The sequence below is a fragment of the Gymnoscopelus braueri genome (assembly GCF_963280865.1).
Source record: "Gymnoscopelus braueri genome assembly, chromosome: 1".
Classification (NCBI taxonomy): domain Eukaryota; kingdom Metazoa; phylum Chordata; class Actinopteri; order Myctophiformes; family Myctophidae; genus Gymnoscopelus; species Gymnoscopelus braueri.
Window position 1 is genome coordinate 22,893,156 of NC_137603.1, and position 15,000 is coordinate 22,908,155.

The window sequence follows — 15,000 nt, forward strand, 5'->3', positions numbered from 1 at the left end:
TTAAAAATTAAAGTTATATGTTAAAAAAGTTATAATGGGTTTGTATAGGAAGGTCTGCGCTCATAATTCCGACATCCCACTACTCCGACTAGTGGCTTCCGCATGCGGTTAGGGTTAGGGTTAGGGCTAGGGTTAGGTATAGGGTTAGTTACCGTCGGAAAGGCGACATGTCGGAAAGCCGACATGTAACCGTATAAGAAGGGGGCGTGTCTGATAAAATGAATATCAAATATTTAAATACTGAATCAAGCAACATAAAAACGGTCTGGGGGGCTCACCAAAGCCTGCGTAGACGATACAATGAGCCAACGTTTTTTTGAAAGTGAAACATCCCTTTAACCCTCTTGGGTGCATATAAGGTGCAGCATCCCAGTTGCCTTCTCCAATCAAAGCAGAACATCCAGAAAGCTAAAAGACCATGTTGGCTTCAGAGAAAGTCCTGGTAGACTTGAAACAGCTCAGGGCTTCTTCCAGGAGGTGAACCTCTGTTGTATGTTTGCCCTTTAGCCAGAGGAGAAAGCCTTTCCAGGCAAGCTTCATCAATGCTTTGTAGACAAGCGTGTGCTGCTGCTCTGTTGTACTTTCTGCCTTCTATCACATCAGCTGCTAACCCACTGGCCCATGGGCTACCTGTCCTGTCTACCTACGGTACTTCCAGGCATAGCCTTGCTGAATTCATAATAACATTTCAAGTCACATTACCTCCTCCCCAAATGACCACACTGACAATAGGTTTCCAGTTTACTCTGTTTCCTTGCAACCTTGATTCTCGGTGCATTTTGGCTTGCTGTAGCCTATTATGTTCTTTTCGAACCCCTTTTCCAGGGGTTCGCAGCTGGCGGCTCATGTTGTTAGCATAAATTTCAATTGGGTGATGGGGGGATAAGGGACCTGGATAAAGGATAGGATGGTGCTGGCCCAAAAAAGGTTGAGAACCACTGACATAGTGCCTTTATCTAAAGCGCAGAGCAGTTAGGTGTTCAGTCTCTTGCTCAAGGACACTTCAGCAGTAGCTCAGGGGGGAGCCCGGGATCGAACCAGGAACCTTCCGAATTCTAAGCAGCCGCTCTACCTCCTGGCAGATGTGTCTTATATTCATTGGAATGCCTTCTGAGGGCAGCACTTCATGTCATTGGTTCTCCCGCCTGTCCAATCCTGGGCCACTGCGGCCCGCTAAATGAAAGTTTTAGTTATATGCTAATTTGCAGATTTAGATTACTTTTACAAAACAAAACTCATCTTGCTCAAAATGCAGCACAATTTAAACTTTTGAAAAAACTATGCATAATGAGTAGCCGTCCTACCTGACGCCAATACCTTTGTACCTCTACAATCAAAATACATACAAAATTGAATACAGGACTTTTACTATAATGTGGTATCGATAATTTGACTTACTTTAGTACTTTTCCCACCATTGCTGTCTCATCTCCACCACCTCCAAACTCTGCTTGGATCTACTACAGTAAAATCATGTCACCTTTTTACCAGTGCCAACTAGCACCCTCTCCTGGCCATTACGCATATTGCTAACAGACTGAAGTCACATCACAGGTTTAGAGAGGGTGGAATGTGTGTACAAGTTCCCATCATTTGTAGTTTTCAGGAAAAGAATGGATAGAAATAGAAAGGAAGAACAAGGAAACACAGATCAGATATTCAAATATCCCTGATATGAGTTCAGTGAAATAATGTTCGTAAACAAGCAGGTCACATATTCCATAAAAAGGCAATGGTATGAGGCAGCAGATAGTGATTGATTGATTGAATATTTTATTAGACAAAAATGCAAGACAGCATGAGTACAGTCAAACACTTGGTCTAAAAGGATAACACCAAAAAAGTCCTTGTGGTCTTGTTTCCATTGGGGTCCTATGTATTCAATTCATCAACTGTATATACAGTACATCATGTGCAGCAATAGGTATGTTTTTGCACCTTACGTCTAACCTCATGTACAGTACAACCTGCTACCTATCACAGACGCGTTGTGAGCTTGTAGATCGGCTAAGAGGTTATAGTGTATATTTGTATGTCTTCTTAAATGTCATCATGATTTGAGTGCACAGGGATCTCATTTTAAACAAGCCAAGTGCTTTTATGAGTGATCCAGTTTAGAGGACCTTGTATAGTGAATTGTACTTCCATGTACTTTTACCATAGCCTGGTAAACCCTCCCTCCGGAAATCTAATTTCCATTTGATTCCAGGAGTGAGTCTGGCATGATCGCCCATTCTGCAATAGTGGCTGTGGGCTGGAGTTGGACGGGAGTAATACCGTTGACTGACAACCCCTTCAGCCAATGATCGTTGTTCCCCTTCAGCCAATTGCAGTGCATTTTACCACCTCCAGACTATGTGACGCAACGGGACTTTTGAGATGGCCATGCCCAAAATAGGTTGCCTTATTCGGATACATGCGTGTCACTGCCCGCCCCTGCCGGTTCTCTGAATTTTTATTTTTAAATAGGCTCTGTCATGATTAATTGACCACATATATGAAGTTAAACAACTAAATTCTATTCAAACGATATCTTATAAGTAAATTCCGAACCTCAAAAAAGAAGTTTGAGAGCGTTTTAAAACCGAAAATAAAAAGTAGAAACTTCCCACAGAAACAATGGCTGCCGTTCGTGTTTGGTTGGCTGCACTCAGGCTGCACTCGGGTCCATTCGGGCTGACTCGAACTCGCCACCTGATTGGCCAACTTTTGCTGTCAATCACAGAACGATGAGCTGCGACGCTGATAGGCTCGGTTTTTTGGTAATGCGCTAGATACGTCCATACAAGCCTTCATGCCAGACTCACTCCTGGAATCAAATGGAAATGAGATTTCCGGAGGGAGGGTTTACCAGGCTACTTTTACCATGTCTTTCTAAATAAAGTATTCAATCAATCAATCAATGCCCAGGGGAACAAGACCAGGAGACCTGGTTCTGCCAGACCCAGAATAAATTCCTAGTACGTAACACACCTACAAACCTCTTTTAGGCCCATGTATGGACGAAAAGGACAGACCGGTCCCTTTTATGCCCATGTACGGACGAAAGGGACAGACCGGTCCCTTTTATGCCCATGTACGGACGAAAGGGACAGACCGGTCCCTTTTATGCCCATGTACGGACGAAAGGGACAGACCGGTCCCTTTTATGCCCATGTATGGACGAAAGGGACAGACCGGTCCCTTTTATGCCCATGTATGGACGAAAGGGACAGACCGGTCCCTTTTATGCCCATGTATGGACGAAAGGGACAGACCGGTCCCTTTTATGCCCATGTATGGACGAGAGGGGGACAGACAAAGCCTCATGTAAGGCCGACCCCCTGGGTCTGGCAAAAAGAGCAGACCAAGTACGAGCCAAAGGTCAAGTTTACAAAGTATTGAGGGTTTAAGTGGTTAAATGTCTGAAAACATTTAAAATGAATCCAACATGTAGTAGGGATCACTGCTTCACCTCTCTCTCAGCTAAGGGGTCCTTGGCCTGAAAACCGTTGCAGACCCCTGGTCTATATGAACGCAATTGACCGTGTTTGGGGGACGGAAGCTGGGTGGGGAGGGTGATCTTTGTCTTCAGGCTACAGGCTGGGCCAGAGCGTAATTGGCATAACGACAAATTGGGAGAAAAAAGGTATAGGCCTACAATAATTGGCGACTATAAAAAAAAACAAATGAAATAAATCATATTTACGGTGGTGCTATGTGTGCTGTGTGTCCCCATGCAGGTCCAACTGGCTGAAGCCGTGCTGCGGGCGCAGGGTGGCCCTGTGGGAGGTGTGTCTGCTCAGCGCTGGCTTCAACTGTGTCCTGGTGGCCAGTCTCCTGCTGCTGGTGGTCTTTCTGTCCCTGGAACTGCTCATAGACACCAAGCTCCTACAATGTAAGTCACCACCGCGCACTAGTAGCAGCTTCACTTTACACTACGTTTGTGTTTCTGATGAAAATACGTTGTTCTTTTTGTTGCCGATCTCGTCTGACGAAGTATTACTAAGCGCTGCACTCTGATGTTGCTTCACTGTGCTGTGTGACTGCTCCATGTCACAAACCTAACGTGCCCGTATTCATCATTGCTGTAGGGTGTAAATCTTGTATGTCCTTTTTTATTATCGGCATTAATATACCAAAAAAAACATAACACGTTTAATTATGGAGATACAAGGTTTCTGGCCGACTGCAACGATTATGGAGACTGGTGGCTGGTGGACGTCACAAAGACGTAGAAGTGAGGAACCTTTTCATGTCAAGGAGCCCCAAATTGACACATATTGAGCCTGCGGACCCCCATTTGAAAAGATATACCAGGGACCCCCATAAGATTTCTTTGCAGCTATAGCAGTGATTCTCAAACATTTTATTTCCAAGGACCCCCAGTTTGATATGCACGCAGGCTACGGACCCCCATTTGATGGCCTTTTTTAAATCTGTAATCTGTAAAATCAGTGTTAATTTAACCCATTAAGACCTGGAACTGTGTCATTTTTAGATTTGAGCTAAAAAAACATTATTTTGCACTTTAGGCTATTCAAAAATAGCAGATATACAAGCTCATAGCGCGGCACCGAGTGCCGCGCTACGAGCTTGTAGATCTGCTATTTTTGAAAAATCGTGAAAATGTGTGCAAATCTTTGAATATATATATTTTTAAAGCGAACATTTTTAACTCAAATCTTTGCTTCTGGGGGTCCCTGGAACAAGATATTTTGATGGGGGTCCGTGGGCAAATACATATAATTTTGGGGGTCCTTGACATGAAAAAGATTGAGCACAAACATAAGTTTTTCAGAATACTGTTGAGATTTAGGAGACATGTAGAATCGGCTTCAGGTCTCAATGGGTTAACAGAGTGTACAAATGGAACCAAATGGACCTGTGAGGACGGGTCCATTTAGACTTACCTCTGTGTGTCGCCCGGCCAGTCGGAGAGGAACTATGGTGTCCGTGTGTGTGTGTGGACAGCACAGGGCCTGTGATGTAGAGTGATGCAGAGAGGTGATAATGAAGCCAGTGCTCTTGTCAATGGCGGCAGGGAACGCGTCTCCATCGATTGCGGGCCGGGGGCCGGGCGTCCATCGATTGCGGGGCCGGCGTCCAGGAGACGCGAGGCTGTGTAATGATACCTGAGGTTTGGCTCCGGGGCGCGCTGCACGGACAGTCACTTCAGATGTACGTCCAATGAGCTGCTTTGGCCGCTGCCAGTCACACAAGACAAATGGAAGAGAGAGAGAGAGAGAGAGAGAGAGAGAGAGAGAGAGAGAGAGGTGGTGGAAAGTATTTAAGTACATTTTAAGTACTGTACATAATATACTCTCTACTTCGACTCTGCTAAACCTCAGAGGCAAATATTTCTACTCCACTATAACTATTTGAACACTTTACTTACTGCTTAGTTGCATATTTATATTATTATTTCAAAAACATATATTAAGTCCTATGTTATACTTCAATCTACAAGGTACGAGTTTGTAGATTTTGACAATACATTTTCCTACTTTGGTACTGTTTGATGCCAATACTTTGGTACTTTTACTCAAGTAAAATTTTGAGTACAGGACTGCTACTTGTAAAATAATCAGTGTACTTGTTTCAGGAGTGATTGAGACAAACTCTCACATAGATTAGTAGCCTAGTGTCAGAGGAGATGGAGGGCAGCGGGTTGGCACCGCGGGGATTAATGGACAATGTCAGAGATGTGGGGAGGGATACAGAATGCTGATAGATGCAATGTGGAAGCAAGGATCACGATGGGTGATGGGGAGAGAGAAACAGAGGGAAATTGATTCAGGCACGCAGGAAACACACACACACACACACACACACACACACACACACACACACACACACACACACACACACACACACACACACACACACACACACACACACACACACACACACACACACACACACACACACACACACACACACACACACACAGAGTTGGCGGAACAAGTCAAAGCTGGATCGACTCATAGCACAAACTCCTTTAAGACAAAATGTAAAGAATTACTATTCCAGCGACAGCGAGTGACGGGATGCAACTCAAAGAACAGACAATGGTGCTTAAAGGGATGCTTCACCCACAAAATAACTTACAATGACAATTACTCACTCCATGAAGCCTTGAATTCATGGAGATCTCTTTTTAGTTTTTGTAGTAAAGTTTGCTCAAACTTTACTTAAAACACTCCCGGGATAAATCTCACGCACAAACGAGGAGTGCACCTGGGCCAGCGCGTGCATGTGAATCCAGCTTGCGATGAACCCAAACACACACACACACACACACACACACACACGCACACGCACACGCACACGCACACGCACACGCACACACACACACACACTCACTATTTTCCTTGTTTATCGATTCTTCATAGAAAAACAAAACTTCTCCATGAATTTTAGGCTTCGGGTGAGTAACCGTCAGAACTGGTGGAAGCAATTGAAAATTGCGTGAGTCAACGGTTTGTCTCGAGACTCTAACCTTACTTTTGTGTCCCTTTTCTCTGTAGTTTCCAATGCTTTTGAGTTTGCCAGCATCATCCACTGGATCAGCCTGGCCATCCTCTCCCTCTTCTTCTCAGAGGTCAGTGTCCATCAAACTGTAGACTTAATCATTATGTTCTTGGTTGGAGTAGGATTTCACTTCCACCCCAAATATTAGGGTTATATATGAAATATTGACAAAAATGAAAATTAACAACATTATATGATTTCAGTTAGTTTTAGTTAGTTAAAGGAGGAGTTCACCCAAAAAAATTACTTATTTTCTATCAATTGTACACCCTATGAAGCCTTGAATCCATGGATTCTTTTTTGTTTTTGTCGCATTCCTAAGCTAATAATTTGATTCCCGTCTCCTGCCGGCTAATGTATCCGGTAGGAGACACAAAGTAGATTATTTGTGTCTCCTACCGGAAATACACACGGTCATCAAATTATTGTCTTAGGAATGCCACAAAAACAAAAATAAATCCATGAATTCAAGGCTTCATGGGGTGTGTAATTGATAGAAAATAAGTAATTTTTTGGGTGAACTACTCCTTTAAAGTAGCACTTCACCCATTTTCAACCTTATTTTCATATAATTGGTCCTCACTAATACTCACTGTATGTCTCATTGGTGGGCTGTGTAGGCTACAGTTCAGAAACTGTGACATCATCAAAGGGGATTCCAAGCTAATAGAACATTTTGAAATCTTGTTTGAAATGACCAAACCTGTCTACCGATGATGTTACCGTTAGGCAGGTATTCTGAAGTGTTCACAGCCCTCCACTGAGACACAGAGTGAGTAGACAGGAATGATGCCATCTTATAAAGAGCAGTAGTGAGGAACAGGATAGGTTGAAAGTGGGCAAAGTGGTCCTTTAAACACACAATACAGTTTCAGTAACGTAGTTGTCGTTTTTTTGGTAAAGACTTGTTTTAATTGATTATTTTTTTCAGTTAACTGAAATGTTTTTTTTTTCTCTAAATCTAGTTGTCGTTATTTTGTTAGTTTCAGTTAAGTATACCAATGGTTCTCAAAGTCCAGGGGTCCTACAGGGGGTTCCAGGATGTCCCCAGCTAAATTTGCTACTACATTTGAACCCCCTTATCCATATTTTTGGGCTATTAAAAAATAGCAGATATACAAGTTCGCAGTGCGGCACGCATCTGCTATGTTAGAACATTTTTGAAAAATCTTGAAAGTGTTTGAAAAATGTTGAATAATTTTGCAATTCTTAACACAAATCTCCTCTTCTGGGGGGTCCCTGGCACAAAATATTTTCAGATGGGGGGGTCCGCGGCCAAATACATATAAATTCGGGTTGGGGGTCCTTGACACGAAAAGGTTTGAGAACCACTGAAGTATACTAGAGGGAACTCCAAACAAACGGACGCCCGTTTAGCCTTACAGACCAAAATGTTGGGCTATAATTAAGCATTAAGCATATAATTAAGCAGTGAAGCGACATGGGTCATAATTAACACCCGGGTTAATGAGCAGCGAGGGATGGAGTTACGGTGACGGGATCCTGACACACACAACACATGTCACCGCAGCGCTGTCGCTCGGATGTCACCGCTATTGTTGTCACAACAAGCGGCGGTGTCAGACACAGGTCCCACTTTGATGGATTAGCCTGGCTATTACATGACAGGACATGCTAATGGGATTGTAAATCAATGGCCACAACACACAACCAGTGGTGGAAGTAGTAGTAAGTAGTTTAGTAAAAGTAGCAATACCACCACTACTGTATATAAGTATAAAAGTCATGTATTAAAAAATGCTAAATGTTGCTTGAGTAAAAGTACAAAGGTATTGACATTACAATATACTATACTATATATAAGTAAAAGTACTCATTATCACAAGGTTCTTTTTTTCCCTCCTTTTTTTCTTTTAAGTTAATTTCTTTTTGCAAATCTTTCAAAAATAGTCCTGAATACGGTGTATATTTTTTGCATAATCAAGTATTTTTTAAATTACATATTTAACAGAGCAACTTTCACTTGAGTAATATTTGACCAGGAGCATCTATACTTTGACTCCAGTACTGGGGTTGAGTACTTGGTCAACCATTGCTGCTCTGTACAGATTAGACTGGACGCTGTGAAGATCAGTATCTGTCGTAAGCATTTTAATATTTGTATATTTATATATATATCCTGCCGAAAGAATGTAGTGAATGTGATGACAACTCACGTTTACATTTAACACATTTTATAGGATGATTCAGCCTTCACCTAATAATTTTTTTTTGACGTGCAACTATAAATTAAGCATATCTCTCTCTCTCTCTCTCTCTCTCTCTCTCTCTCTCTCTCTCTCTCTCTCTCTCTCTCTCTCTCTCTCTCTCTCTCTCTCTCTCACAGACTGTCTTTAGAGTCGTGGTTCTTGGGATCTGGGATTACATCGAGAACAAAGTTGAGGTATGAGGTGTAACTCCCTCACGCTATTTTAATGTGTTTGAAAAAGTAGTTTAACTCATTAACAACTGCAATGTGTGAACACATTAGACTTAGAGTGGTCGTATAGTGGAGTGGGCTCAGAGCCTCTGCCTGAAGACCAAAAGTCTAAAAGTGGATAAAAGATGTTTGACTAACGTCCCTTCCTGTACGGGAGACCGGGGGTTCGAATCCCGAGCATTACACATGGAGGTGTGAGGGGCATACAGTATGTGTACCTGTATGTACTGTACAAGGATCTGTAATAGTGTCTCTTGTCAGGGGGAAACCTCATATGTATTTTCAGAATGCAAAAGTAGCAGATTAACAGGCTCAAGACGCGTCACGTTCGAGCTTGCAGATCTGCTACTTTTCATACATTTGTGTGACGCTATAAGTGTGTGTGTGTGTGTGTGTGTGTGTGTGTGTGTGTGTGTGTGTGTGTGCGTGTGCGTGTGCGTGTGCGTGTGTGAATGGGGGCAGGTGTTTGACGGCGCTGTCATCGTGCTGTCCTTGGCACCCATGGTGGCCTCCACGGTGGCCAACGGTCCCAGCAGTCCCTGGGACGCCATCAGCCTCATCATCACCCTGCGCATCTGGAGGGTCAAACGCATCATCGATGGTGAGAACATCCACTGTCCCGGACCCCCCTGTTCTTTGGAGCTGCCTGCACGAATGCCCTCTTCCACTCTTAACTCTCAGAGTGTATAAATGGAACCAAATGTAGGCTACCCGTCAGGGTCCATCTACAAATTCATGGAATCTCTGTGAGAGAGTGAGTGTATGCGAGTGTGTCCGCGTATCTCGAGAACCATTCAACCGATGGACTTGGACGTATATCGCTGAGGAACCGAAGGAGTGCAGGGCCCAGTGTGAAGTTGGTCGGATAAAGATACTAAGGTTCCAGGTGTCTGGGTTAGGATTGAGGTTAGGTCCATTTATACATCATCTTCATCTGATGAAGAGCCGGTGAGGCTCGAAACGTCACGTCCAAATGGTAGAAACCAATATTTGTTTTGCTTCGGAGCATTATCCAGTATGCAGACTTTATTCTTTTTGGATATCAAGTAGGTTACACAATGTATTTTTTATATACTGTAGTACCGAAATGAATGGAATCCAATGGATTCCTCAAAAAGTAAAACAAGGTATGTTTTGGAAGATGGTTGGCAGTGAAGTCATAGTCTGAGGTCTAAACCCGACCTTAAGCTTACTTTGTGGAACAAAGGACTGTTCTCAGATAAAGCTGATTGTGACTGAGAAGTGAAACATGTATGTCGATGCCCTGGTTTATCAGCCGAGGGTTTCATACCACGTGAAGTCAAGTCCAGAGTCTAGTTTATGTCTTATATGCACCATTAACACACAGTCGTCCTGTGACAGCATTTCAATGGGATTAATCAAAGAGCCAGATGATTATAAAAATCCATACTAATAACTCACTTCCATGCTTTCCCAGTGACTCGGAGCCTTGACGCTGATGTACGCGGCACATTATTACGGAGTACAATGACAAAATGACCCCATTCGCCGCATGATTAGACAAATTATTTACTATTCAGAACAATAAGGCTATCGACCAGCGCTCAGAGTAAATTGCTGCCACTCAGCCGCTCTAACGCGTATTGATGGGAAGCAGATCGTAAGCAGATTCAGAGGAACCATAATGAATCTTGCGGCTGTTCAACATGTTAATGTAGGCTGGATCAATACTGGCTCGGAGGTCACCCCCATAGTGCTCTTTCTGTCGGTCTGTCTGTCTGTCTGTCTTTCTCTCCCTCTCTCTCTCTGTCTGTCTCTCTGTGTGTCTCTCTCTCTCTCTGTCTCTCACTCCTCTCTGGATCGATAGCAGTTGGGAGGTCACCCTCCTCGTGGCCTTGTCTCCCGGTTGCGTGTGGGATAAAAATGTTCTATTCTATTAGCCTGTCAACCCGGCTCTCATTGACTTCAATGCACTCCATGGAACTTCTGTTTGCCTCCCAGTACCTGACAAACGCTGAGGAATATGCCGGTGGGAGCTCCAGGTGAGCCAGTACACAGTACAACGGCGGCGGCAACACAGAAGTGTGTGGGGAGTATTAATTGTTATAACAACTAAATGGGGAGTGGTAAATGGTGCCTTTTTTCCAAATGGCTTTACAATGTGATTTACACTCACACGCCAATGGCAGAGGAAACCATGCAAGGCACCACCCTTCTCATCGAGAGCAGTTAGGGGTTCAGTGTCTTGCTCAAGTACACTTCAACGCTAACACGGGGGGATAGGGATCGAACCTGGAACCTTCCGATTCCCAAGTGGCTACTCGACTCGAAAGAAAGAAAACAAGTAGACGACAGTGGGGCCTCACCCTTACAGTTGTTACTCTTTAATAGGGAAAAGAAAACCCAGTTTTCCCAGTTTTGTCTCCATCTCAAGAGGAGATAGTGCCTGGACTACTGCCTGAGGTAGTCTGGCACAGCCAGACGGCCAAAGATACAAATTATGCGATGAATGCTGTGTTTGTTTTTCCTAAATGAGTGGCTCAGTGTTTCCATTCAATCCCAAGAGAATCTTCAAATGCATGTCTACCCAGCATTAGCACGGTGGGTGCTAATCCATGTTAGCACTCTGGCTGCTAATCCATGCACTTTACTGAAGCTGTTGAACTGTGAATGCACCAGAATTGGGGAACATGTATGTTTTTGTGTCTTTCCAAACGTATTGCTTGATGAGGTAAGTAGTAAGTACAGTATGTCTCCACTGGAAATATTTTGTCATTAATGATAATCATAAAAAACGAATCCATGGCTCTGCTGTGTAAACACGATAAAAGCCTGGGACCGCATGAAGAATTGAAACGTACAGTAGAAGGTACTGAACTGTACCGTGATGAATGTATCTGTGTGTACCTCTGAGAGGGTCCACTCTAATATATCCACTAAATCAGTGCTTCTTCTCAACCTTTTCTCTAAAGTGTTCGCGGACCACCCATCTGACCACCCCAGTGGTCAGATGTGTGGGCCGCGTACATTTTTCAGAGCAGTTATATGCATATTATCATTCAAATCTAAATATTCTTCCAATTATTTGGGGGCCCACTTGCAGTATCCTCTCGGCCCACAGTTTGAGAACCACTGCACTATATTATATCTCCACGCTGGCCTGGGAACACAGTTATAAAGTAGCTAACGTGGTCTGGGACAAGTCTGGGACTCTCTGCTGGAAGTTTGACCTCTGTGCCAACCACAATCCCTCTTAATCAGGCTACATGTGATGTCATATCGATGAAGATGACGTCACAGGTGACTCATGTGTGTGATGACAGAGAAGCATGCTGCCATCGCGGTGAGGTCCCATCATAGTTGTCACGGCTGTCAGTCCTACTGTATAGCATTCGTTCAATCCCATGATGAGGATGATTAACATACAGTACTGCAAGTGACACTGATGATGCAGACTGAACCATTCACACTCTAAAGGTCCGTAAGATTGCAAAGTGGGTCTGACTTCACTCCAGTGTCCAATGAAAGTGCAATCAATAATTTTGAAATCTTTAAATGTCTGTCTGTCTGTCTGTCTGTCTGTCTGTCTGTCTGTCTGTCTGTCTCTCTCTCAGCCTATGTGTTGCAGGTGAAGGTGGAGATGGAACTGGAGATCCAGCAGTGTGAGAAGTCTAAAGCTATGAGAGAGGAACAGCTGGAGCGGCTGACTCAGATCTGCCAGGAGCAAGCTGTGAGTCTGAAATAACACCTTAGACCAGTGGGTCCCAGACCTTTCAGCTCGAGACCCAATATATTAATTTGGTGATTACCCGGGACCCAAACTTACAAAAATTATGAAATTATGAATTAACTATTTAATTGTGAAAAAATAGTATTGTAGATATTTTCACTATTTCTTAATTTTTATTTTAATTTTTACTCAAGTTTTCTTTTCTGAAATTCATTATTTTTTAAATAATGAAATAATAATTTCATCACAACCCACGATAAAGTGGTCCCGGCCCAGTGTTTTGGAACCACTGCCTTAAACGCCTCAAACACCATACCTTTCAATACGAATAATTATCATTTATTATAATAGGAACACCCTGTGAGTGTGAAAAACACCTCAAACACCCTACGTTTAACAATAATTATCATTCCATTATAATAGGGACAACGTCTCGTCACCTCACCCTGTCAAGTGCTCTCACCTGACAAACTATTTGTTCGCGGCTGCAAGGTTGACAGACACTGTGTCATAGCACTACCACTTATACAGACAATATAAATTAATGCTATAATAGGTCTGTTGAATTACTAGCTCCATATATGGGCACAAAAGGGGGCATACCCATATATGGGCATATACTGATGACATCAGCGATCTCCATATATGGGCATTAACTCATTGGCCGCCATTATCGCATTAACGCGATCTAATAAATAGCGCGCTTGGCCGCCAGGATCGCGTTAATGCGATCTATGGTCTTTATTGATCTTTATGCTCTGATCACGCTATTCTGTTATGAATCAGGCTAAGTTTCGGGTTCCACTTACTTCAACCACCACTGCATCCGGTTCCATGACTTGGGTTCCGTTTTCGGTTTTACATTTTTCCCCCCAGTCATTTTCGACCATAATAGGGAAACAAACTGTTTTTCACACGCTATGAAAAACGATCGGAGACCTCCCCTCCTATAATCTATGGTCTGGGTGACGAACAGTCATCCCCGTTGTGTATCACAAAGTAATTTTCGCCGATAACAGAATCTGAGACATTTCACTTCCGGTTCATGTGTTTCACTGTGTGAGTGGGTCTGGGAGGGGGCGAGTGTGATCGAGAGGCGATCAAGCTTGGTATGTGCTGCTCTCTAGTGGCGGAACGATCAAAACGATTCAAGTGTCAAGACAGACTTTCTATATGTGAATTAAATAACAAAATAACGAAACAAAAAAACACGAAAATCGCTGGCAAGGGCTGCTATGAACGAGGTTTTAACTCTGGCAGTCAATGAGTTAAAGGGACAAGGACTGACAGATACAGAGATCCGGTTGTCCCGAGCCACAGATCCGACCGCTATGCCCATATATGGTCATGTGCATAAATGGGACCGAATGACTTCAAACTTGCCGCGTAGCGTAGCGGCAAGGACTCGAGGGAGTGCTGTGCCCGCCACAGAGTAGTTCGGCAATCCAGTTGTCCAGAACCGCCGATCCAACCAATATGCCCATATATGGGCATTCCAGTATATGGGCATATACTGATGACATCAGGGATCTCCATATTTGGGCATAAAAGGGAAACAGATAGACAGGTACAATGGGTACTCTGACAAAGCCCCCGACACTATGACTCAGACATTTTGGTCGGATCGGCAGTGTGACGTAGGTGTGGGGGCCGCATAGCGGCCCAAACCTCTATAGCTGTAAGCCTTTGGCTATATTTACCTTTGACCCAACCTCAGGATAAATGTTTTAGTTAGAGTTATAGAGGTTTATCATTTTAATCTTAATAATGTGCAGGCACAGCACAGAGACACAGAAATAACTTCTTCCCTCAGGCTATGAGAGTTCTGAACATTAACAATGACCCTGATGTCAGGTCAACTGTCTTTAACCCACTCACCAACAGAGCACGGATATATAGTATTTTTTGTATATATTAAGCTTGTTAGCCTGTATATCTTTGCACGCAAACACATTCCCCTATTATTTTCTGTATATTCTATATTATGCATATTATTCTTTTTGGCTGCTACATATAAACAAATAGTACATAGACATATACATACACTGTATGTATTTTATCTTAATAACCAAGGAATTAGAAATTCTAAACTGTATATTCAATCCTTGATCTCAGGAAAGAAGGTGCAAGTCTAACTTGTACTATACCCTACTGACTAGTGACTAGTCCATGGGTCTTCAACAAGGGGTCCATTTACTCAACACTGATGATAGTGCTGTCAAATGAATCTATATATAAAACCTTCAGCATCACTTGGATGGTAATCTCTCAAGAACAGATTCTGCTCTGCGTTTGAATCTGTCGGGGAGGTTCGTCATAACATGTACGCAGTAGCCTACAAGTGGGCGTGCCTTCA

General features: G+C 43.3%; 1 protein-coding gene and 1 pseudogene across 2 annotated transcripts in view; both read left to right on the top strand.

Moving 5' to 3' along the window:
- tpma (alpha-tropomyosin) overlaps positions 1-15,000 on the top strand; it is a gene marked incomplete at its 5' end in the record, with an annotated part of 303,129 nt that overhangs the window by 124,643 nt on the left and 163,486 nt on the right. The window lies entirely within an intron of this gene.
- The window catches only part of LOC308080842 (transmembrane protein 266-like), a 68,896-nt pseudogene that overhangs the window by 43,920 nt on the left and 9,976 nt on the right, over positions 1-15,000 (top strand). The window contains exons 3-7 of the transcript in view: positions 3,723-3,877; positions 6,510-6,583; positions 8,861-8,917; positions 9,416-9,554; positions 12,529-12,644. The product of the transcript in view is annotated as a transmembrane protein 266-like (transcript). The remainder of the gene's footprint in view (positions 1-3,722; positions 3,878-6,509; positions 6,584-8,860; positions 8,918-9,415; positions 9,555-12,528; positions 12,645-15,000) is intronic.